We start from the raw sequence: 24793 nt of genomic DNA on the forward strand, positions 1-24793 counted from the left end.
GTTATTTGCAATACGACTGTTGTTCAGAATGGATAGTTTGACGGCGGCAATTAAACTACGATCGCTTTTGAAAGTGCACGATCACAGTGTGCAAAATCTTCAACAATTAGGTATGTCCATATATTGATTAATCTATTGATATCTGGCAATATCTGAACGGGTTAACATAATTATATTCTAATTGGTTATTCTTTTCATTACCATCTTTTATCTAATTTATCTTTGCAGATGAACTGTTGCAGTCACTTAATTTCAAGATTTCTTCCAGAAGCGATGAAGGCTATATCAGCGGCGGTTATCAACTGATCCTTAGGAAACATGTGGTACAGGGGTTACGTGACACCTTCGACATGTACAGAAGATTGAAGTGGGTGCAAGTTCAAGACTGCGTAAACTGTATTATTGGCGATCTTCAGGGTGAAACAAACAGTCCTCCTTCGAACACGAACCAAGAAAGTTTTACAGAGGCAACCGGATCTGAACCACCGTTTGACAATTTTAGTATGGAATTCTGTGAACTACAGCGAGGATCGTAAAATTTGATCAAATGGGCTGTATAATTAATGTATATTTCTGTTATCATCGTATTTGTTTTATTAGTTGTTATTTGATTTTTCCTGTTACAAACCTATGATTTTTCAAAATAAAAGCCATATAATACCAAAAATATTTATATCGTTCGGAGGTCCCGGATACACATGTATGGGAAGGAACCCTTGACAGTTACACGACACTACATTGGCGTATGCCCGTCGTCTTTAGAAACGTAGGCCGTTAAATTTGTTCTTATGTTCGAATTCTATTAGGATTTTCTTTTCATCATTTGTCGCTGTGATGGCCGAGTGGTTAAGGCGTTGGACTCGAAATCCAATGGGTTCTACCCGCGCAGGTTCGAATCCTGCTCGCAGCGTCGAATATTTTAAAATTGGGCAGGTAGGTTAACATAACGCATCACCTTGGGTGTTCAGATACCAAATGGACACAAACACATCCCAGAACACTATATTAACATGTCTATAACATTTATTAATCAAATGATCAATTTTAAAGATCAGCCAATCAACAAATTTAACAGGAAAATTGTAGATTATTATAAGCTTTTACGGAACCTTGGGTGTTCAGATACCAAATGGACACAAACACATCCCAGAACACTATATTAACATGTTTATAACCTTTTATTAATCAAATGATCATTTTTAAAGATCAGCCAAACAACAAATTTAACAGAAAAATTATAGATTATTATAATCCTTTTACGGATCAGCCAATCAACAAATTTAACAGGAAAATTATAGATTATAATAACCCTTTACGGAACCTTGGGTGTTCAGATACCAAATGAACACAAACACATCCCAGAACACTATATTAACATGTTTATAACGTTTTATTTATCAAATGATCATTTTTAAAGATCAGCCAATCAACAAATTTAACAGGAAAATTATAGATTATTATAACCTTTTACGGAACCTTAGGTGTTAGAGATACCAAATGGACACAAACACATCCCAGAACACTATATTAACATGTCTATAACATTTATTAATCAAATGATCAATTTTAAAGATCAGCCAATCAACAAATTTAACAGGAAAATTATAGATTATTATAACCTTTTACGGAACCTTGGGTGTTCAGATACCAAATGGACACAAACACATCCCAGAACACTATATTAACATGTCTATAACGTTTTATTAATCAAATGATCATTTTTAAAGATCAGCCAAACAACAAATTTAACAGAAAAATTATAGATTATTATAATCCTTTTACGGATCTTTCTATCCCGTAAATTAAATAAGTTTTTGTTTAGGTGCGTATTTGCTGAAATTGAGATTCTTTAAACAAAAGGCTATGATTAGCTTACAAAGTAAGAAACGAGTAAACGAGAAATATTGAACAAATCATATTCAAAATATCTAAGTCTATGATCGCACACTTTCCGAATGAATTGAACAGTCCTTGTGCAATCAAGGATTAATCAATTATTGGTTCAAAAGTCAAACCGTTCTTAACGTTTTATTAATCAAATTATCAATTTTAAAGATCAGCCAATCAACAAATTTAACAGAAAAATTATAAGATTTTTCTACCCTGTAAATTAAATAAGTTTTTGTTTAAATGCTTATTTGTTGAAATTGAGATTCTTTAAACAAAAGGCTATGATTAGCTTACAAAGTAAGAAATGTGTAAACGAGAAATATTGAACAAAACGTATTCAAAATATATACCAAAGGTCTATGATCGAACACTTTCCGAATGAATTGACCAATCCTTGTGCAATAAACGAAATAAACGCGTTATCATTTTATCGAGATACAAGACGAATATCGCTGTGAAGTCGAAATCTCAAAGAAGGAAGGCATATAGCAATCAATCAATAATAATCATATGCAAATGGTTTCTGTTATAACGTCGATCATATGCAAATGGTTTCTGTTATAACGTCCATCATATACAAATGGCTTCGTTTGTAACGTCAAAAAAATAAACGCGTCGTCATTTAATCATTGGGGATCAAAGACGAATATCGCGGTGTGGTCAAAATATCAAAGAAGGAAGGCATTAGCAATCAATCAATCAATCATATGCTAATGGCTTTAGTTAAAGTCGATCATGTACAAATGGCTTCGTTTGTAACATCAAAGAAAAAAACGCGTCATCATTTAATCATTCGAGATCAAAGACGTAGATCGCCGTGAGGTCGAAATATCATTACCAATCAATCAATAATGATCAAAGTAATGACCATCCTAGATGTTTACACAGGGAAGAGCACCGGCTACCATTAAAGTAAAACCTTATCATTACTTTTGATTTGTGAGTAAATTCAGAAAACTAACTACACTATATATAACCAGTAGAGAAAGTACTGAGCATTAAACACTTCTGTTCTTTAATCGGTCTTAGTCTCGTTATTTGCAATACGACTGTTGTTCAGAATGGATAGTTTGACGGCGGCAATTAAACTACGATCGCTGATATTAAATGATAATAAAGTGACAACGCAACAGAAATGATAAACTTGAAGGTCACACGTACAGTTGAAAATGTGGCAGTAATATAAAAGTTAAAGTTTACATCTTCACAAAATTTTATTTCCTTTGCTGATGTAGACACAAAGGTCGCGGCTGTATCCAAATGTTTCGTATTTAAACAATTTGAGGCAATTTGAGTAGTTCACATAGCGAACGAGCTTTTGTAGTACTGTAGTATATTTAAACACATGACTTTATATATGTCGTATTCCAAGACAACTAATAGTTAAAGTTAACGGATAATTAGTATTATTTTAAGAATAATAAATTTTAAAACCTCCATAATAATATTGATCTACTGTTTTTAACCAGCCAACGTCATCGTGTGTATGTGGTACCAGGTGCACATTTATCATCCCATCTTTAACCGGATTACAACTCTACAACAACAAATATCGATATAGATTACAATTATCATCCTATCTTTAACTGGATTACAACAAGGCATATTAATATAGATTACAATTATCATTCTATCTTTAATCGGATTACAACTCTACAATAACAAATATCGATATAGATTACATTAATCACCCCATCCTTTAGCGGATTACAACTGTACAAGAACACATATTGATATAGATTACATGTATCATCCCATATTTAACCGGATTACAAATCTATAACAACAAATATTGATTTAGATAATTTGATCACCCCATCTTTAACCGGATTACAACTGTCCAATAACAAATATTGATATACTTGTACATTTGCCCCCCCCCCCCTCCAACATCATTATCAGGGTTACAACTCTCGCAAATAAATATCGATAAAGATTACATTATCCCACCTTGAACTAGATTAAAACTAATACATTTTATATTTGCCACCCCATCCTTTTAAGGGATTCCAACTCTACACAATAAATGTTAACACATTTAACATCTCGTGTTTCACATGGTTACTAGCCAACCTTGATTAACTAGTCCAATGAATTTGAACAAACATTCGGTACAATGTGGGAAAATAGTTCCACTGTATGAACTAACCTATTCAGTATTATCCTATTTTAAAATAGCCAGTATAAAATCAGGTTGCGTATTGAACTAGATAATAAGTAATAACAACCTTTCGATACGATATCGTTGTAATAGTAGGAAATATGACAGAATTCACTATCTGAGATTATACCTGCATTCACTTGATTTGATATTTTTTTTAATATTTTCTTGCAATGTCTTGAACGAAGGTTTGTCTTATTGGTTCTGTTTGCGTGTAGTGCGATCCCCCTTCACTCACTATTATAATGTACCAGATACATGATATTACATCAACATTAAGACCAGATTTTGCAGGCAATAAATTATAATCTCCATTTCGCTATCGGAATGGAAGTTGTTTCGCGTTGCAAAAACGAAAATGTTTAATATGTATTGGCAACGATGATTCACCGTAGATTACACCAGGAAACTCGTTCGTCTCACATGTGATATCATCAAATGGAAGCTGTTTATTTTATATAGAAAGAAAGATGTGATGAAACGTGCATTATTCTACAATAATGAAATTTCTCGTTTTGTTTTACAACGGTAAATGGCCCAAACATTTTACACTGTGTTAACTACTTTCGTTTTAGAATTAAAACATAAACTTACCCCGTAACCACACTTCAGAGCACTGTGAAATAAGTCTGTCGGTGCGCCATGGACATTGTACAAAATCAGTGCTATTATGCAGAAATAATTATTCATAACTGATCAATTATTTGGGAAATCTTCGCATGTCATTTTATCAAAAGCTGACACTATAAATGAATATCTATCAGCGTAACAGTAGGCTGATTCAAAGGTGTCGACCTTGACCCTACAAAGATAATATTTATTATCCTTTGAAATACCTTTATACGAAACCCAGTGCGATACTTTTGTCTCATTGTACAATGTATATATTATGACAGCATTTGCGAGATGGTAGAACACGGACATGTCGATCTATTAACATGGCATATGCGCCGAGGAACATCCTAGAATAGGTTCCATTCGGCAATGGCTCTATCATGACACGGGGATGTCTTTCTTTTGACTGTGCGCTTCCATTGGTAACAGTTAGAAGTAATCTCAATAGCCAACGCCAACGGTACCGAAGCGAGATCCAGGACAGGACTGTATTGTTTCACTTTGCCAATCTTTACGGACGACGACGCTAGACTCCGCCGTGTGCGTTCCTTTGTTGATTTTAATTACTTGGGAAGCCAGAAACCGTGGCCTAATTTAGTATATCTCGGGCAGATATTAAAACCTAGCCTAGACATGATCATAGCATTGATGAAAATGCGATATCCCCCAAGCTGGGAGCGGACGTAAAACCCTACGCAAGAACGAACGATCTGTCTTTACTGGTTCAGTGTTATCATCGTATTTGTTTTATAAGTAGTTATTTGATTTTTCCTGTTACAAACCTATGATTTTTCAAAATAAAAGGTAGATAACATCAAAAATATTTATATTCAATTGTTTATCGTTCGGAGGTCCCGGATACACATGTATGGGAAGGAAAACTTGACAATTACACGACAATATATTGGCGTATGCCCCGCGTCTTTAGAAACGTGGGCCGTTAAATTTGTTCTGATGTTCGAATTCTATTAGGATTTTCTTTAGGTCATTTGTCGCTGTGATGGCCGAGATGTTAAGGCGTTGGACTCGAAATCCAATGGGTTCTACCCGCGCAGGTTTGAATCCTGCTCGCAGCGTCGAATATTTTAACACTTGGCAGGTAGGTTAACATAATGCATCACCTTGGGTGTTCAGATACCAAATGGATACAAACACACCCCAGAACACTATATTAACATGTCTATAACGTTTTATTAATCAGATGATCATTTTTAAAAATCGACGAATCAACAAATTTAACAGAAAAATTATAGATTATTATAACTTTTTGTTCGAATTCTATTAGGATTTTCTATTCTTCATTTGTCGTTGGGTGTCAGATACCAAATGGACACAAACACATCCCAGAACACTATATTAACATGTCTATAACATTTATTAATCAAATGATCATTTTTAAAGATCAGCCAATCAACAAATTTAACAGGAAAATTATAGATTATTATAACCTTTTACGGTTAGAGATACCAAATGGACACAAACACATCCCAGAACACTATATTAACATGTCTATAACATTTATTATAACCTTTTACTGAACCTTGGGTGTTCAGATACCAAATGGACACAAACACATCCCAGAACACTATATTAACATGTCTATAATATTTATTAATCAAATGATCATTTTTAAAGATCAGCCAATCAACAAATTTAACAGGAAAATTATAGATTATTATAACCTTTTACGGAACCTTGGGTGTTCAGATACCAAATGAATACAAACACATCCCAGAACACTATATTAACATGTTTATAGCGTTTTATTTATCAAATGATCATTTTTAAAGATCAGCCAAACAACAAATTAAACAGAAAAATTATAGATTATTATAATCCTTTTACGGATCTTTCTATCCCGTAAATTAAATAAGTTTTTGTTTAGGTGCGTATTTGCTGAAATTGAAATTCTTTAAACAAAAGGCTATGATTAGCTTACAAAGTAAGAAACAAGTAAACGAGAAATATTGAACAAATCATATTCAAAATATCTAAGTCTATGATCGCACACTTTCCGAATGAATTGACCAATCCTTGTGCAATCAAGGATTAATCAATTATTGGTTCAAAAGTCAAACCGTTCTTAACGTTTTATTAATCAAATTATCAATTTTAAAGATCAGCCAATCAACAAATTTAACAGAAAAATTATAAGATTTTTCTACCCTGTAAATTAAATAAGTTTTTGTTTAAATGCTTATTTGCTGAAATTGAGATTCTTTAAACAAAAGGCTATGATTAGCTTACAAAGTAAGAAATGTGTAAACGAGAAATATTGAACAAAAGGTATTCAAAATATCTACCAATGCCTATGATCGAACACTTTCCGAATGAATTGACCAATCCTTGTGCAATCAAGGATTAATTAATTATTGGTTCAAAAGTCAAACCGTTCTTAAACATAAAAATGGTTTGGTTTGTAACTTGAACGAAATAAACGCGTTATCATTTTATCAAGAAGGAAGGCATATAGCAATCAATCAATAATAATCATATGCAAATGGTTTCTGTTATAACGTCGATCATATGCAAATGGTTTCTGTTATAACGTCGATCATATACAAATGGCTTCGTTTGTAACATCAAAGAAATAAACGCGTCATCATTTAATCATTGGGGATCAAAGACGAATATCGCGGTGTGGTCAAAATATCAAAGAAGGAAGGCATTAGCAATCAATCAATCAATCATATGGCTTTGGTTAAAGTCGATCATGTACAAATGGCTTCGTTTGTAACATCAAAGAAATAAACGGGTCATCATTTAATCATTCGAGATCAAAGACGTAGATCGCCGTGAGTTCGAAATATCATTAGCAATCAATCAATAATGATCAAAGTAATGACCATCCTAGATGTTTACTCAGGGAAGAGCATCGGCTACCATTAAAGTAAAACCTTATCATTACTTTTGATTTGTGAGTAAATTCAGAAAACTAACTACACTATATATAACCAGTAGAGAAAGTACTGAGCATTAAACACTTCTGTTCTTTAATCGGTCTTAGTCTCGTTATTTGCAATACGACTGTTGTTCAGAATGGATAGTTTGACGGCGGCAATTAAACTACGATCGCTTTTGAAAGTGCACGATCACAGTGTGCAAAATCTTCAACAATTAGGTATGTCCATATATTGATTAATCTATTGATATCTGGCAATATCTGAACGGGTTAACATAATTATATTCTAATTGGTTATTCTTTTCATTACCATCTTTTATCTAATTTATCTTTGCAGATGAACTGTTGCAGTCACTTAATTTCAAGATTTCTTCCAGAAGCGATGAAGGCTATATCAGCGGCGGTTATCAACTGATCCTTAGGAAACATGTGGTACAGGGGTTACGTGACACCTTCGACATGTACAGAAGATTGAAGTGGGTGCAAGTTCAAGACTGCGTAAACTGTATTATTGGCGATCTTCAGGGTGAAACAAACAGTCCTCCTTCGAACACGAACCAAGAAAGTTTTACAGAGGCAACCGGATCTGAACCACCGTTTGACAATTTTAGTATGGAATTCTGTGAACTACAGCGAGGATCGTAAAATTTGATCAAATGGGCTGTATAATTAATGTATATTTCTGTTATCATCGTATTTGTTTTATTAGTTGTTATTTGATTTTTCCTGTTACAAACCTATGATTTTTCAAAATAAAAGCCATATAATACCAAAAATATTTATATCGTTCGGAGGTCCCGGATACACATGTATGGGAAGGAACCCTTGACAGTTACACGACACTACATTGGCGTATGCCCGTCGTCTTTAGAAACGTAGGCCGTTAAATTTGTTCTTATGTTCGAATTCTATTAGGATTTTCTTTTCATCATTTGTCGCTGTGATGGCCGAGTGGTTAAGGCGTTGGACTCGAAATCCAATGGGTTCTACCCGCGCAGGTTCGAATCCTGCTCGCAGCGTCGAATATTTTAAAATTGGGCAGGTAGGTTAACATAACGCATCACCTTGGGTGTTCAGATACCAAATGGACACAAACACATCCCAGAACACTATATTAACATGTCTATAACATTTATTAATCAAATGATCAATTTTAAAGATCAGCCAATCAACAAATTTAACAGGAAAATTGTAGATTATTATAAGCTTTTACGGAACCTTGGGTGTTCAGATACCAAATGGACACAAACACATCCCAGAACACTATATTAACATGTTTATAACCTTTTATTAATCAAATGATCATTTTTAAAGATCAGCCAAACAACAAATTTAACAGAAAAATTATAGATTATTATAATCCTTTTACGGATCAGCCAATCAACAAATTTAACAGGAAAATTATAGATTATAATAACCCTTTACGGAACCTTGGGTGTTCAGATACCAAATGAACACAAACACATCCCAGAACACTATATTAACATGTTTATAACGTTTTATTTATCAAATGATCATTTTTAAAGATCAGCCAATCAACAAATTTAACAGGAAAATTATAGATTATTATAACCTTTTACGGAACCTTAGGTGTTAGAGATACCAAATGGACACAAACACATCCCAGAACACTATATTAACATGTCTATAACATTTATTAATCAAATGATCAATTTTAAAGATCAGCCAATCAACAAATTTAACAGGAAAATTATAGATTATTATAACCTTTTACGGAACCTTGGGTGTTCAGATACCAAATGGACACAAACACATCCCAGAACACTATATTAACATGTCTATAACGTTTTATTAATCAAATGATCATTTTTAAAGATCAGCCAAACAACAAATTTAACAGAAAAATTATAGATTATTATAATCCTTTTACGGATCTTTCTATCCCGTAAATTAAATAAGTTTTTGTTTAGGTGCGTATTTGCTGAAATTGAGATTCTTTAAACAAAAGGCTATGATTAGCTTACAAAGTAAGAAACGAGTAAACGAGAAATATTGAACAAATCATATTCAAAATATCTAAGTCTATGATCGCACACTTTCCGAATGAATTGAACAGTCCTTGTGCAATCAAGGATTAATCAATTATTGGTTCAAAAGTCAAACCGTTCTTAACGTTTTATTAATCAAATTATCAATTTTAAAGATCAGCCAATCAACAAATTTAACAGAAAAATTATAAGATTTTTCTACCCTGTAAATTAAATAAGTTTTTGTTTAAATGCTTATTTGTTGAAATTGAGATTCTTTAAACAAAAGGCTATGATTAGCTTACAAAGTAAGAAATGTGTAAACGAGAAATATTGAACAAAACGTATTCAAAATATATACCAAAGGTCTATGATCGAACACTTTCCGAATGAATTGACCAATCCTTGTGCAATAAACGAAATAAACGCGTTATCATTTTATCGAGATACAAGACGAATATCGCTGTGAAGTCGAAATCTCAAAGAAGGAAGGCATATAGCAATCAATCAATAATAATCATATGCAAATGGTTTCTGTTATAACGTCGATCATATGCAAATGGTTTCTGTTATAACGTCCATCATATACAAATGGCTTCGTTTGTAACGTCAAAAAAATAAACGCGTCGTCATTTAATCATTGGGGATCAAAGACGAATATCGCGGTGTGGTCAAAATATCAAAGAAGGAAGGCATTAGCAATCAATCAATCAATCATATGCTAATGGCTTTAGTTAAAGTCGATCATGTACAAATGGCTTCGTTTGTAACATCAAAGAAAAAAACGCGTCATCATTTAATCATTCGAGATCAAAGACGTAGATCGCCGTGAGGTCGAAATATCATTACCAATCAATCAATAATGATCAAAGTAATGACCATCCTAGATGTTTACACAGGGAAGAGCACCGGCTACCATTAAAGTAAAACCTTATCATTACTTTTGATTTGTGAGTAAATTCAGAAAACTAACTACACTATATATAACCAGTAGAGAAAGTACTGAGCATTAAACACTTCTGTTCTTTAATCGGTCTTAGTCTCGTTATTTGCAATACGACTGTTGTTCAGAATGGATAGTTTGACGGCGGCAATTAAACTACGATCGCTGATATTAAATGATAATAAAGTGACAACGCAACAGAAATGATAAACTTGAAGGTCACACGTACAGTTGAAAATGTGGCAGTAATATAAAAGTTAAAGTTTACATCTTCACAAAATTTTATTTCCTTTGCTGATGTAGACACAAAGGTCGCGGCTGTATCCAAATGTTTCGTATTTAAACAATTTGAGGCAATTTGAGTAGTTCACATAGCGAACGAGCTTTTGTAGTACTGTAGTATATTTAAACACATGACTTTATATATGTCGTATTCCAAGACAACTAATAGTTAAAGTTAACGGATAATTAGTATTATTTTAAGAATAATAAATTTTAAAACCTCCATAATAATATTGATCTACTGTTTTTAACCAGCCAACGTCATCGTGTGTATGTGGTACCAGGTGCACATTTATCATCCCATCTTTAACCGGATTACAACTCTACAACAACAAATATCGATATAGATTACAATTATCATCCTATCTTTAACTGGATTACAACAAGGCATATTAATATAGATTACAATTATCATTCTATCTTTAATCGGATTACAACTCTACAATAACAAATATCGATATAGATTACATTAATCACCCCATCCTTTAGCGGATTACAACTGTACAAGAACACATATTGATATAGATTACATGTATCATCCCATATTTAACCGGATTACAAATCTATAACAACAAATATTGATTTAGATAATTTGATCACCCCATCTTTAACCGGATTACAACTGTCCAATAACAAATATTGATATACTTGTACATTTGCCCCCCCCCCCCTCCAACATCATTATCAGGGTTACAACTCTCGCAAATAAATATCGATAAAGATTACATTATCCCACCTTGAACTAGATTAAAACTAATACATTTTATATTTGCCACCCCATCCTTTTAAGGGATTCCAACTCTACACAATAAATGTTAACACATTTAACATCTCGTGTTTCACATGGTTACTAGCCAACCTTGATTAACTAGTCCAATGAATTTGAACAAACATTCGGTACAATGTGGGAAAATAGTTCCACTGTATGAACTAACCTATTCAGTATTATCCTATTTTAAAATAGCCAGTATAAAATCAGGTTGCGTATTGAACTAGATAATAAGTAATAACAACCTTTCGATACGATATCGTTGTAATAGTAGGAAATATGACAGAATTCACTATCTGAGATTATACCTGCATTCACTTGATTTGATATTTTTTTTAATATTTTCTTGCAATGTCTTGAACGAAGGTTTGTCTTATTGGTTCTGTTTGCGTGTAGTGCGATCCCCCTTCACTCACTATTATAATGTACCAGATACATGATATTACATCAACATTAAGACCAGATTTTGCAGGCAATAAATTATAATCTCCATTTCGCTATCGGAATGGAAGTTGTTTCGCGTTGCAAAAACGAAAATGTTTAATATGTATTGGCAACGATGATTCACCGTAGATTACACCAGGAAACTCGTTCGTCTCACATGTGATATCATCAAATGGAAGCTGTTTATTTTATATAGAAAGAAAGATGTGATGAAACGTGCATTATTCTACAATAATGAAATTTCTCGTTTTGTTTTACAACGGTAAATGGCCCAAACATTTTACACTGTGTTAACTACTTTCGTTTTAGAATTAAAACATAAACTTACCCCGTAACCACACTTCAGAGCACTGTGAAATAAGTCTGTCGGTGCGCCATGGACATTGTACAAAATCAGTGCTATTATGCAGAAATAATTATTCATAACTGATCAATTATTTGGGAAATCTTCGCATGTCATTTTATCAAAAGCTGACACTATAAATGAATATCTATCAGCGTAACAGTAGGCTGATTCAAAGGTGTCGACCTTGACCCTACAAAGATAATATTTATTATCCTTTGAAATACCTTTATACGAAACCCAGTGCGATACTTTTGTCTCATTGTACAATGTATATATTATGACAGCATTTGCGAGATGGTAGAACACGGACATGTCGATCTATTAACATGGCATATGCGCCGAGGAACATCCTAGAATAGGTTCCATTCGGCAATGGCTCTATCATGACACGGGGATGTCTTTCTTTTGACTGTGCGCTTCCATTGGTAACAGTTAGAAGTAATCTCAATAGCCAACGCCAACGGTACCGAAGCGAGATCCAGGACAGGACTGTATTGTTTCACTTTGCCAATCTTTACGGACGACGACGCTAGACTCCGCCGTGTGCGTTCCTTTGTTGATTTTAATTACTTGGGAAGCCAGAAACCGTGGCCTAATTTAGTATATCTCGGGCAGATATTAAAACCTAGCCTAGACATGATCATAGCATTGATGAAAATGCGATATCCCCCAAGCTGGGAGCGGACGTAAAACCCTACGCAAGAACGAACGATCTGTCTTTACTGGTTCAGTGTTATCATCGTATTTGTTTTATAAGTAGTTATTTGATTTTTCCTGTTACAAACCTATGATTTTTCAAAATAAAAGGTAGATAACATCAAAAATATTTATATTCAATTGTTTATCGTTCGGAGGTCCCGGATACACATGTATGGGAAGGAAAACTTGACAATTACACGACAATATATTGGCGTATGCCCCGCGTCTTTAGAAACGTGGGCCGTTAAATTTGTTCTGATGTTCGAATTCTATTAGGATTTTCTTTAGGTCATTTGTCGCTGTGATGGCCGAGATGTTAAGGCGTTGGACTCGAAATCCAATGGGTTCTACCCGCGCAGGTTTGAATCCTGCTCGCAGCGTCGAATATTTTAACACTTGGCAGGTAGGTTAACATAATGCATCACCTTGGGTGTTCAGATACCAAATGGATACAAACACACCCCAGAACACTATATTAACATGTCTATAACGTTTTATTAATCAGATGATCATTTTTAAAAATCGACGAATCAACAAATTTAACAGAAAAATTATAGATTATTATAACTTTTTGTTCGAATTCTATTAGGATTTTCTATTCTTCATTTGTCGTTGGGTGTCAGATACCAAATGGACACAAACACATCCCAGAACACTATATTAACATGTCTATAACATTTATTAATCAAATGATCATTTTTAAAGATCAGCCAATCAACAAATTTAACAGGAAAATTATAGATTATTATAACCTTTTACGGTTAGAGATACCAAATGGACACAAACACATCCCAGAACACTATATTAACATGTCTATAACATTTATTATAACCTTTTACTGAACCTTGGGTGTTCAGATACCAAATGGACACAAACACATCCCAGAACACTATATTAACATGTCTATAATATTTATTAATCAAATGATCATTTTTAAAGATCAGCCAATCAACAAATTTAACAGGAAAATTATAGATTATTATAACCTTTTACGGAACCTTGGGTGTTCAGATACCAAATGAATACAAACACATCCCAGAACACTATATTAACATGTTTATAGCGTTTTATTTATCAAATGATCATTTTTAAAGATCAGCCAAACAACAAATTAAACAGAAAAATTATAGATTATTATAATCCTTTTACGGATCTTTCTATCCCGTAAATTAAATAAGTTTTTGTTTAGGTGCGTATTTGCTGAAATTGAAATTCTTTAAACAAAAGGCTATGATTAGCTTACAAAGTAAGAAACAAGTAAACGAGAAATATTGAACAAATCATATTCAAAATATCTAAGTCTATGATCGCACACTTTCCGAATGAATTGACCAATCCTTGTGCAATCAAGGATTAATCAATTATTGGTTCAAAAGTCAAACCGTTCTTAACGTTTTATTAATCAAATTATCAATTTTAAAGATCAGCCAATCAACAAATTTAACAGAAAAATTATAAGATTTTTCTACCCTGTAAATTAAATAAGTTTTTGTTTAAATGCTTATTTGCTGAAATTGAGATTCTTTAAACAAAAGGCTATGATTAGCTTACAAAGTAAGAAATGTGTAAACGAGAAATATTGAACAAAAGGTATTCAAAATATCTACCAATGCCTATGATCGAACACTTTCCGAATGAATTGACCAATCCTTGTGCAATCAAGGATTAATTAATTATTGGTTCAAAAGTCAAACCGTTCTTAAACATAAAAATGGTTTGGTTTGTAACTTGAACGAAATAAACGCGTTATCATTTTATCAAGAAGGAAGGCATATAGCAATCAATCAATAATAATCATATGCAAATGGTTTCTGTTATAACGTCGATCATATGCAAATGGTTTCTGTTATAACGTCGATCATATACAAATGGCTTCGTTTGTAACATCAAAGAAATAAACGCGTCATCATTTAATCATTGGGGATCAAAGACGAATATCGCGGTGTGGTCAAAATATCAAAGAAGGAAGGCATTAGCAATCAATCAATCAATCATATGGCTTTGGTTAAAGTCGATCATGTACAAATGGCTTCGTTTGTAACATCAAAGAAATAAACGGGTCATCATTTAATCATTCGAGATCAAAGACGTAGATCGCCGTGAGTTCGAAATATCATTAGCAATCAATCAATAATGATCAAAGTAATGACCATCCTAGATGTTTACTCAGGGAAGAGCATCGGCTACCATTAAAGTAAAACCTTATCATTACTTTTGATTTGTGAGTAAATTCAGAAAACTAACTACACTATATATAACCAGTAGAGAAAGTACTGAGCATTAAACACTTCTGTTCTTTAATCGGTCTTAGTCTCGTTATTTGCAATACGACTGTTGTTCAGAATGGATAGTTTGACGGCGGCAATTAAACTACGATCGCTTTTGAAAGTGCACGATCACAGTGTGCAAAATCTTCAACAATTAGGTATGTCCATATATTGATTAATCTATTGATATCTGGCAATATCTGAACGGGTTAACATAATTATATTCTAATTGGTTATTCTTTTCATTACCATCTTTTATCTAATTTATCTTTGCAGATGAACTGTTGCAGTCACTTAATTTCAAGATTTCTTCCAGAAGCGATGAAGGCTATATCAGCGGCGGTTATCAACTGATCCTTAGGAAACATGTGGTACAGGGGTTACGTGACACCTTCGACATGTACAGAAGATTGAAGTGGGTGCAAGTTCAAGACTGCGTAAACTGTATTATTGGCGATCTTCAGGGTGAAACAAACAGTCCTCCTTCGAACACGAACCAAGAAAGTTTTACAGAGGCAACCGGATCTGAACCACCGTTTGACAATTTTAGTATGGAATTCTGTGAACTACAGCGAGGATCGTAAAATTTGATCAAATGGGCTGTATAATTAATGTATATTTCTGTTATCATCGTATTTGTTTTATTAGTTGTTATTTGATTTTTCCTGTTACAAACCTATGATTTTTCAAAATAAAAGCCATATAATACCAAAAATATTTATATCGTTCGGAGGTCCCGGATACACATGTATGGGAAGGAACCCTTGACAGTTACACGACACTACATTGGCGTATGCCCGTCGTCTTTAGAAACGTAGGCCGTTAAATTTGTTCTTATGTTCGAATTCTATTAGGATTTTCTTTTCATCATTTGTCGCTGTGATGGCCGAGTGGTTAAGGCGTTGGACTCGAAATCCAATGGGTTCTACCCGCGCAGGTTCGAATCCTGCTCGCAGCGTCGAATATTTTAAAATTGGGCAGGTAGGTTAACATAACGCATCACCTTGGGTGTTCAGATACCAAATGGACACAAACACATCCCAGAACACTATATTAACATGTCTATAACATTTATTAATCAAATGATCAATTTTAAAGATCAGCCAATCAACAAATTTAACAGGAAAATTGTAGATTATTATAAGCTTTTACGGAACCTTGGGTGTTCAGATACCAAATGGACACAAACACATCCCAGAACACTATATTAACATGTTTATAACCTTTTATTAATCAAATGATCATTTTTAAAGATCAGCCAAACAACAAATTTAACAGAAAAATTATAGATTATTATAATCCTTTTACGGATCAGCCAATCAACAAATTTAACAGGAAAATTATAGATTATAATAACCCTTTACGGAACCTTGGGTGTTCAGATACCAAATGAACACAAACACATCCCAGAACACTATATTAACATGTTTATAACGTTTTATTTATCAAATGATCATTTTTAAAGATCAGCCAATCAACAAATTTAACAGGAAAATTATAGATTATTATAACCTTTTACGGAACCTTAGGTGTTAGAGATACCAAATGGACACAAACACATCCCAGAACACTATATTAACATGTCTATAACATTTATTAATCAAATGATCAATTTTAAAGATCAGCCAATCAACAAATTTAACAGGAAAATTATAGATTATTATAACCTTTTACGGAACCTTGGGTGTTCAGATACCAAATGGACACAAACACATCCCAGAACACTATATTAACATGTCTATAACGTTTTATTAATCAAATGATCATTTTTAAAGATCAGCCAAACAACAAATTTAACAGAAAAATTATAGATTATTATAATCCTTTTACGGATCTTTCTATCCCGTAAATTAAATAAGTTTTTGTTTAGGTGCGTATTTGCTGAAATTGAGATTCTTTAAACAAAAGGCTATGATTAGCTTACAAAGTAAGAAACGAGTAAACGAGAAATATTGAACAAATCATATTCAAAATATCTAAGTCTATGATCGCACACTTTCCGAATGAATTGAACAGTCCTTGTGCAATCAAGGATTAATCAATTATTGGTTCAAAAGTCAAACCGTTCTTAACGTTTTATTAATCAAATTATCAATTTTAAAGATCAGCCAATCAACAAATTTAACAGAAAAATTATAAGATTTTTCTACCCTGTAAATTAAATAAGTTTTTGTTTAAATGCTTATTTGTTGAAATTGAGATTCTTTAAACAAAAGGCTATGATTAGCTTACAAAGTAAGAAATGTGTAAACGAGAAATATTGAACAAAACGTATTCAAAATATATACCAAAGGTCTATGATCGAACACTTTCCGAATGAATTGACCAATCCTTGTGCAATAAACGAAATAAACGCGTTATCATTTTATCGAGATACAAGACGAATATCGCTGTGAAGTCGAAATCTCAAAGAAGGAAGGCATATAGCAATCAATCAATAATAATCATATGCAAATGGTTTCTGTTATAACGTCGATCATATGCAAATGGTTTCTGTTATAACGTCCATCATATACAAATGGCTTCGTTTGTAACGTCAAAAAAATAAACGCGTCGTCATTTAATCATTGGGGATCAAAGACGAATATCGCGGTGTGGTCAAAATATCAAAGAAGGAAGGCATTAGCAATCAATCAATCAATCATATGCTAATGGCTTTAGTTAAAGTCGATCATGTACAAATGGCTTCGTTTGTAACATCAAAGAAAAAAACGCGTCATCATTTAATCATTCGAGATCAAAGACGTAGATCGCCGTGAGGTCGAAATATCATTACCAATCAATCAATAATGATCAAAGTAATGACCATCCTAGATGTTTACACAGGGAAGAGCACCGGCTACCATTAAAGTAAAACCTTATCATTACTTTTGATTTGTGAGTAAATTCAGAAAACTAACTACACTATATATAACCAGTAGAGAAAGTACTGAGCATTAAACACTTCTGTTCTTTAATCGGTCTTAGTCTCGTTATTTGCAATACGACTGTTGTTCAGAATGGATAGTTTGACGGCGGCAATTAAACTACGATCGCTTTTGAAAGTGCACGATCACAGTGTGCAAAATCTTCAACAATTAGGTATGTCTATATATTGATTAATCTATTGATATCTGGCAATATCTGAACGGGTTAACATAATTATATTCTAATTGGTTATTCTTTTCATTACCATCTTTTATCTAATTTATCTTTGCAGATGAACTGTTGCAGTCACTTAATTTCAAGATTTCTTCCAGAAGCGATGAAGGCTATATCAGCGGCGGTTATCAACTGATCCTTAGGAAACGTGTGGTACAGGGGTTACGTGACACCTTCGACATGTACAGAAGATTGAAGTGGGTGCAAGTTCAAGACTGCGTAAACGGTATTATTAGCGATCTTCAGGGTGAAACAAACAGTCCTCCTTCGAACACGAACCAAGAAAGTTTTACAGAGGCAACCGGATCTGAACCACCGTTTGACAATTTTAGTATGGAATTCTGTGAACTACAGCGAGGATCGTAAAATTTGATCAAATGGGCTGTATAATTAATTTATATTTCTGTTATCATCGTATTTGTTTTATTAGTTGTTATTTGATTTTTCCTGTTACAAACCTATGATTTTTCAAAATAAAAGCCATATAATACCAAAAATATTTATATTCATTTGTTTATCGTTCGGATCTCCCGGATACGCATGTATGGGAAGGAACCCTTGACAGTTACACGACACTACATTGTTGTATGGCCGTCGTCTTTAGAAACGTAGGCCGTTAAATTTGTATGATGTTCGAATTCTATTAGGATTTTCTTTAGGTCATTTGTCGCTGTGATGGCCGAGATGTTAAGGCGTTGGACTCGAAATCCAATGGGTTCTACCCGCGCAGGTTTGAATCCTGCTCGCAGCGTCGAATATTTTAACACTTGGCAGGTAGGTTAACATAATGCATCACCTTGGGTGTTCAGATACCAAATGGATACAAACACACCCCAGAACACTATATTAACATGTCTATAACGTTTTATTAATCAGATGATCATTTTTAAAAATCGACGAATCAACAAATTTAACAGAAAAATTATAGATTATTATAACTTTTTGTTCGAATTCTATTAGGATTTTCTATTCTTCATTTGTCGTTGGGTGTCAGATACCAAATGGACACAAACACATCCCAGAACACTATATTAACATGTCTATAACATTTATTAATCAAATGATCATTTTTAAAGATCAGCCAATCAACAAATTTAACAGGAAATTATAGATTATTATAACCTTTTACGGTTAGAGATACCAAATGGACACAAACACATCCCAGAACACTATATTAACATGTCTATAACATTTATTATAACCTTTTACTGAACCTTGGGTGTTCAGATACCAAATGGACACAAACACATCCCAGAACACTATATTAACATGTCTATAATATTTATTAATCAAATGATCATTTTTAAAGATCAGCCAATCAACAAATTTAACAGGAAAATTATAGATTATTATAACCTTTTACGGAACCTTGGGTGTTCAGATACCAAATGAATACAAACACATCCCAAAACACTATATTAACATGTTTATAACGTTTTATTTATCAAATGATCATTTTTAAAGATCAGCCAATCAACAAATTTAACAGGAAAATTATAGATTATTATAACCTTTTACGGAACCTTGGGTGTTCAGATACCAAATGAATACAAACACATCCCAGAACACTATATTAACATGTTTATAACGTTTTATTTATCAAATGATCATTTTTAAAGATCAGCCAAACAACAAATTAAACAGAAAAATTATAGATTATTATAATCCTTTTACGGATCTTTCTATCCCGTAAATTAAATAAGTTTTTGTTTAGGTGCGTATTTGCTGAAATTGAAATTCTTTAAACAAAAGGCTATGATTAGCTTACAAAGTAAGAAACAAGTAAACGAGAAATATTGAACAAATCATATTCAAAATATCTAAGTCTATGATCGCACACTTTCCGAATGAATTGACCAATCCTTGTGCAATCAAGGATTAATCAATTATTGGTTCAAAAGTCAAACCGTTCTTAACGTTTTATTAATCAAATTATCAATTTTAAAGATCAGCCAATCAACAAATTTAACAGAAAAATTATAAGATTTTTCTACCCTGTAAATTAAATAAGTTTTTGTTTAAAAGCTTATTTGCTGAAATTGAGATTCTTTAAACAAAAGGCTATGATTAGCTTACAAAGTAAGAAATGTGTAAACGAGAAATATTGAACAAAAGGTATTCAAAATATCTACCAATGCCTATGATCGAACACTTTCCGAATGAATTGACCAATCCTTGTGCAATCAAGGATTAATTAATTATTGGTTCAAAAGTCAAACCGTTCTTAAACATACAAATAGTTTGGTCTGTAACTTGAACGAAATAAACGCGTTATCATTTTATCAAGAAGGAAGGCATATAGCAATCAATCAATAATAATCATATGCAAATGGTTTCTGTTATAACGTCGATCATATGCAAATGGTTTCTGTTATAACGTCGATCATATACAAATGGCTTCGTTTGTAACATCAAAGAAATAAACGCGTCATCATTTAATCATTGGGGATCAAAGACGAATATCGCGGTGTGGTCAAAATATCAAAGAAGGAAGGCATTAGCAATCAATCAATCAATCATATGGAAATGGCTTTGGTTAAAGTCGATCATGTACAAATGGCTTCGTTTGTAACATCAAAGAAATAAACGGGTCATCATTTAATCATTCGAGATCAAAGACGTAGATCGCCGTGAGTTCGAAATATCATTAGCAATCAATCAATAATGATCAAAGTAATGACCATCCTAGATGTTTACTCAGGGAAGAGCATCGGCTACCATTAAAGTAAAACCTTATCATTACTTTTGATTTGTGAGTAAATTCAGAAAACTAACTACACTATATATAACCAGTAGAGAAAGTACTGAGCATTAAACACTTCTGTTCTTTAATCGGTCTTAGTCTCGTTATTTGCAATACGACTGTTGTTCAGAATGGATAGTTTGACGGCGGCAATTAAACTACGATCGCTTTTGAAAGTGCACGATCACAGTGTGCAAAATCTTCAACAATTAGGTATGTCCATATATTGATTAATCTATTGATATCTGGCAATATCTGAACGGGTTAACATAATTATATTCTAATTGGTTATTCTTTTCATTACCATCTTTTATCTAATTTATCTTTGCAGATGAACTGTTGCAGTCACTTAATTTCAAGATTTCTTCCAGAAGCGATGAAGGCTATATCAGCGGCGGTTATCAACTGATCCTTAGGAAACATGTGGTACAGGGGTTACGTGACACCTTCGACATGTACAGAAGATTGAAGTGGGTGCAAGTTCAAGACTGCGTAAACTGTATTATTAGCGATCTTCAGGGTGAAACAAACAGTCCTCCTTCGAACACGAACCAAGAAAGTTTTACAGAGGCAACCGGATCTGAACCACCGTTTGACAATTTTAGTATGGAATTCTGTGAACTACAGCGAGGATCGTAAAATTTGATCAAATGGGCTGTATAATTAATGTATATTTCTGTTATCATCGTATTTGTTTTATTAGTTGTTATTTGATTTTTCCTGTTACAAACCTATGATTTTTCAAAATAAAAGCCATATAATACCAAAAATATTTATATCGTTCGGAGGTCCCGGATACACATGTATGGGAAGGAACCCTTGACAGTTACACGACACTACATTGGCGTATGCCCGTCGTCTTTAGAAACGTAGGCCGTTAAATTTGTTCTTATGTTCGAATTCTATTAGGATTTTCTTTTCATCATTTGTCGCTGTGATGGCCGAGTGGTTAAGGCGTTGGACTCGAAATCCAATGGGTTCTACCCGCGCAGGTTCGAATCCTGCTCGCAGCGTCGAATATTTTAAAATTGGGCAGGTAGGTTAACATAACGCATCACCTTGGGTGTTCAGATACCAAATGGACACAAACACATCCCAGAACACTATATTAACATGTCTATAACATTTATTAATCAAATGATCAATTTTAAAGATCAGCCAATCAACAAATTTAACAGGAAAATTGTAGATTATTATAAGCTTTTACGGAACCTTGGGTGTTCAGATACCAAATGGACACAAACACATCCCAGAACACTATATTAACATGTTTATAACCTTTTATTAATCAAATGATCATTTTTAAAGATCAGCCAAACAACAAATTTAACAGAAAAATTATAGATTATTATAATCCTTTTACGGATCAGCCAATCAACAAATTTAACAGGAAAATTATAGATTATAATAACCCTTTACGGAACCTTGGGTGTTCAGATACCAAATGAACACAAACACATCCCAGAACACTATATTAACATGTTTATAACGTTTTATTTATCAAATGATCATTTTTAAAGATCAGCCAATCAACAAATTTAACAGGAAAATTATAGATTATTATAACCTTTTACGGAACCTTAGGTGTTAGAGATACCAAATGGACACAAACACATCCCAGAACACTATATTAACATGTCTATAACATTTATTAATCAAATGATCAATTTTAAAGATCAGCCAATCAACAAATTTAACAGGAAAATTATAGATTATTATAACCTTTTACGGAACCTTGGGTGTTCAGATACCAAATGGACACAAACACATCCCAGAACACTATATTAACATGTCTATAACGTTTTATTAATCAAATGATCATTTTTAAAGATCAGCCAATCAACAAATTTAACAGGAAAATTATAGATTATTATAACCTTTTACGGAACCTTGGGTGTTCAGATACCAAATGAATACAAACACATCCCAGAACACTATATTAACATGTTTATAACGTTTTATTTATCAAATGATCATTTTTAAAGATCAGCCAAACAACAAATTAAACAGAAAAATTATAGATTATTATAATCCTTTTACGGATCTTTCTATCCCGTAAATTAAATAAGTTTTTGTTTAGGTGCGTATTTGCTGAAATTGAAATTCTTTAAACAAAAGGCTATGATTAGCTTACAAAGTAAGAAACAAGTAAACGAGAAATATTGAACAAATCATATTCAAAATATCTAAGTCTATGATCGCACACTTTCCGAATGAATTGACCAATCCTTGTGCAATCAAGGATTAATCAATTATTGGTTCAAAAGTCAAACCGTTCTTAACGTTTTATTAATCAAATTATCAATTTTAAAGATCAGCCAATCAACAAATTTAACAGAAAAATTATAAGATTTTTCTACCCTGTAAATTAAATAAGTTTTTGTTTAAAAGCTTATTTGCTGAAATTGAGATTCTTTAAACAAAAGGCTATGATTAGCTTACAAAGTAAGAAATGTGTAAACGAGAAATATTGAACAAAAGGTATTCAAAATATCTACCAATGCCTATGATCGAACACTTTCCGAATGAATTGACCAATCCTTGTGCAATCAAGGATTAATTAATTATTGGTTCAAAAGTCAAACCGTTCTTAAACATACAAATAGTTTGGTCTGTAACTTGAACGAAATAAACGCGTTATCATTTTATCAAGAAGGAAGGCATATAGCAATCAATCAATAATAATCATATGCAAATGGTTTCTGTTATAACGTCGATCATATGCAAATGGTTTCTGTTATAACGTCGATCATATACAAATGGCTTCGTTTGTAACATCAAAGAAATAAACGCGTCATCATTTAATCATTGGGGATCAAAGACGAATATCGCGGTGTGGTCAAAATATCAAAGAAGGAAGGCATTAGCAATCAATCAATCAATCATATGGAAATGGCTTTGGTTAAAGTCGATCATGTACAAATGGCTTCGTTTGTAACATCAAAGAAATAAACGGGTCATCATTTAATCATTCGAGATCAAAGACGTAGATCGCCGTGAGTTCGAAATATCATTAGCAATCAATCAATAATGATCAAAGTAATGACCATCCTAGATGTTTACTCAGGGAAGAGCATCGGCTACCATTAAAGTAAAACCTTATCATTACTTTTGATTTGTGAGTAAATTCAGAAAACTAACTACACTATATATAACCAGTAGAGAAAGTACTGAGCATTAAACACTTCTGTTCTTTAATCGGTCTTAGTCTCGTTATTTGCAATACGACTGTTGTTCAGAATGGATAGTTTGACGGCGGCAATTAAACTACGATCGCTTTTGAAAGTGCACGATCACAGTGTGCAAAATCTTCAACAATTAGGTATGTCCATATATTGATTAATCTATTGATATCTGGCAATATCTGAACGGGTTAACATAATTATATTCTAATTGGTTATTCTTTTCATTACCATCTTTTATCTAATTTATCTTTGCAGATGAACTGTTGCAGTCACTTAATTTCAAGATTTCTTCCAGAAGCGATGAAGGCTATATCAGCGGCGGTTATCAACTGATCCTTAGGAAACATGTGGTACAGGGGTTACGTGACACCTTCGACATGTACAGAAGATTGAAGTGGGTGCAAGTTCAAGACTGCGT

The 24793-nt window shown here is 33.0% G+C and overlaps 7 non-coding genes across 7 annotated transcripts; all 7 read left to right on the plus strand.

Annotated features, from left to right (window-relative positions):
* The first annotated feature begins 828 nt into the window (after positions 1–828).
* On the plus strand, positions 829–910 carry Trnas-cga (transfer RNA serine (anticodon CGA)). The gene has a single exon. It is a non-coding gene; the product is annotated as a tRNA-Ser (tRNA).
* A 4750-nt stretch (positions 911–5660) lies between these two features.
* On the plus strand, positions 5661–5742 carry Trnas-cga (transfer RNA serine (anticodon CGA)). The gene has a single exon. It is a non-coding gene; the product is annotated as a tRNA-Ser (tRNA).
* Positions 5743–8505: 2763 nt separating this feature from the next.
* On the plus strand, positions 8506–8587 carry Trnas-cga (transfer RNA serine (anticodon CGA)). The gene has a single exon. It is a non-coding gene; the product is annotated as a tRNA-Ser (tRNA).
* Positions 8588–13337: 4750 nt separating this feature from the next.
* Positions 13338–13419, plus strand: Trnas-cga (transfer RNA serine (anticodon CGA)). Its single transcript has one exon. It is a non-coding gene; the product is annotated as a tRNA-Ser (tRNA).
* Positions 13420–16182: 2763 nt separating this feature from the next.
* Positions 16183–16264, plus strand: Trnas-cga (transfer RNA serine (anticodon CGA)). Its single transcript has one exon. It is a non-coding gene; the product is annotated as a tRNA-Ser (tRNA).
* Positions 16265–19116: 2852 nt separating this feature from the next.
* Trnas-cga (transfer RNA serine (anticodon CGA)) lies at positions 19117–19198 on the plus strand. The gene has a single exon. It is a non-coding gene; the product is annotated as a tRNA-Ser (tRNA).
* A 2923-nt stretch (positions 19199–22121) lies between these two features.
* Trnas-cga (transfer RNA serine (anticodon CGA)) lies at positions 22122–22203 on the plus strand. The gene has a single exon. It is a non-coding gene; the product is annotated as a tRNA-Ser (tRNA).
* Positions 22204–24793: the final 2590 nt, after the last annotated feature.

This window comes from Patella vulgata, chromosome 2 (assembly GCF_932274485.2).
Source record: "Patella vulgata chromosome 2, xgPatVulg1.2, whole genome shotgun sequence".
Lineage (NCBI taxonomy): Eukaryota > Metazoa > Mollusca > Gastropoda > Patellidae > Patella > Patella vulgata.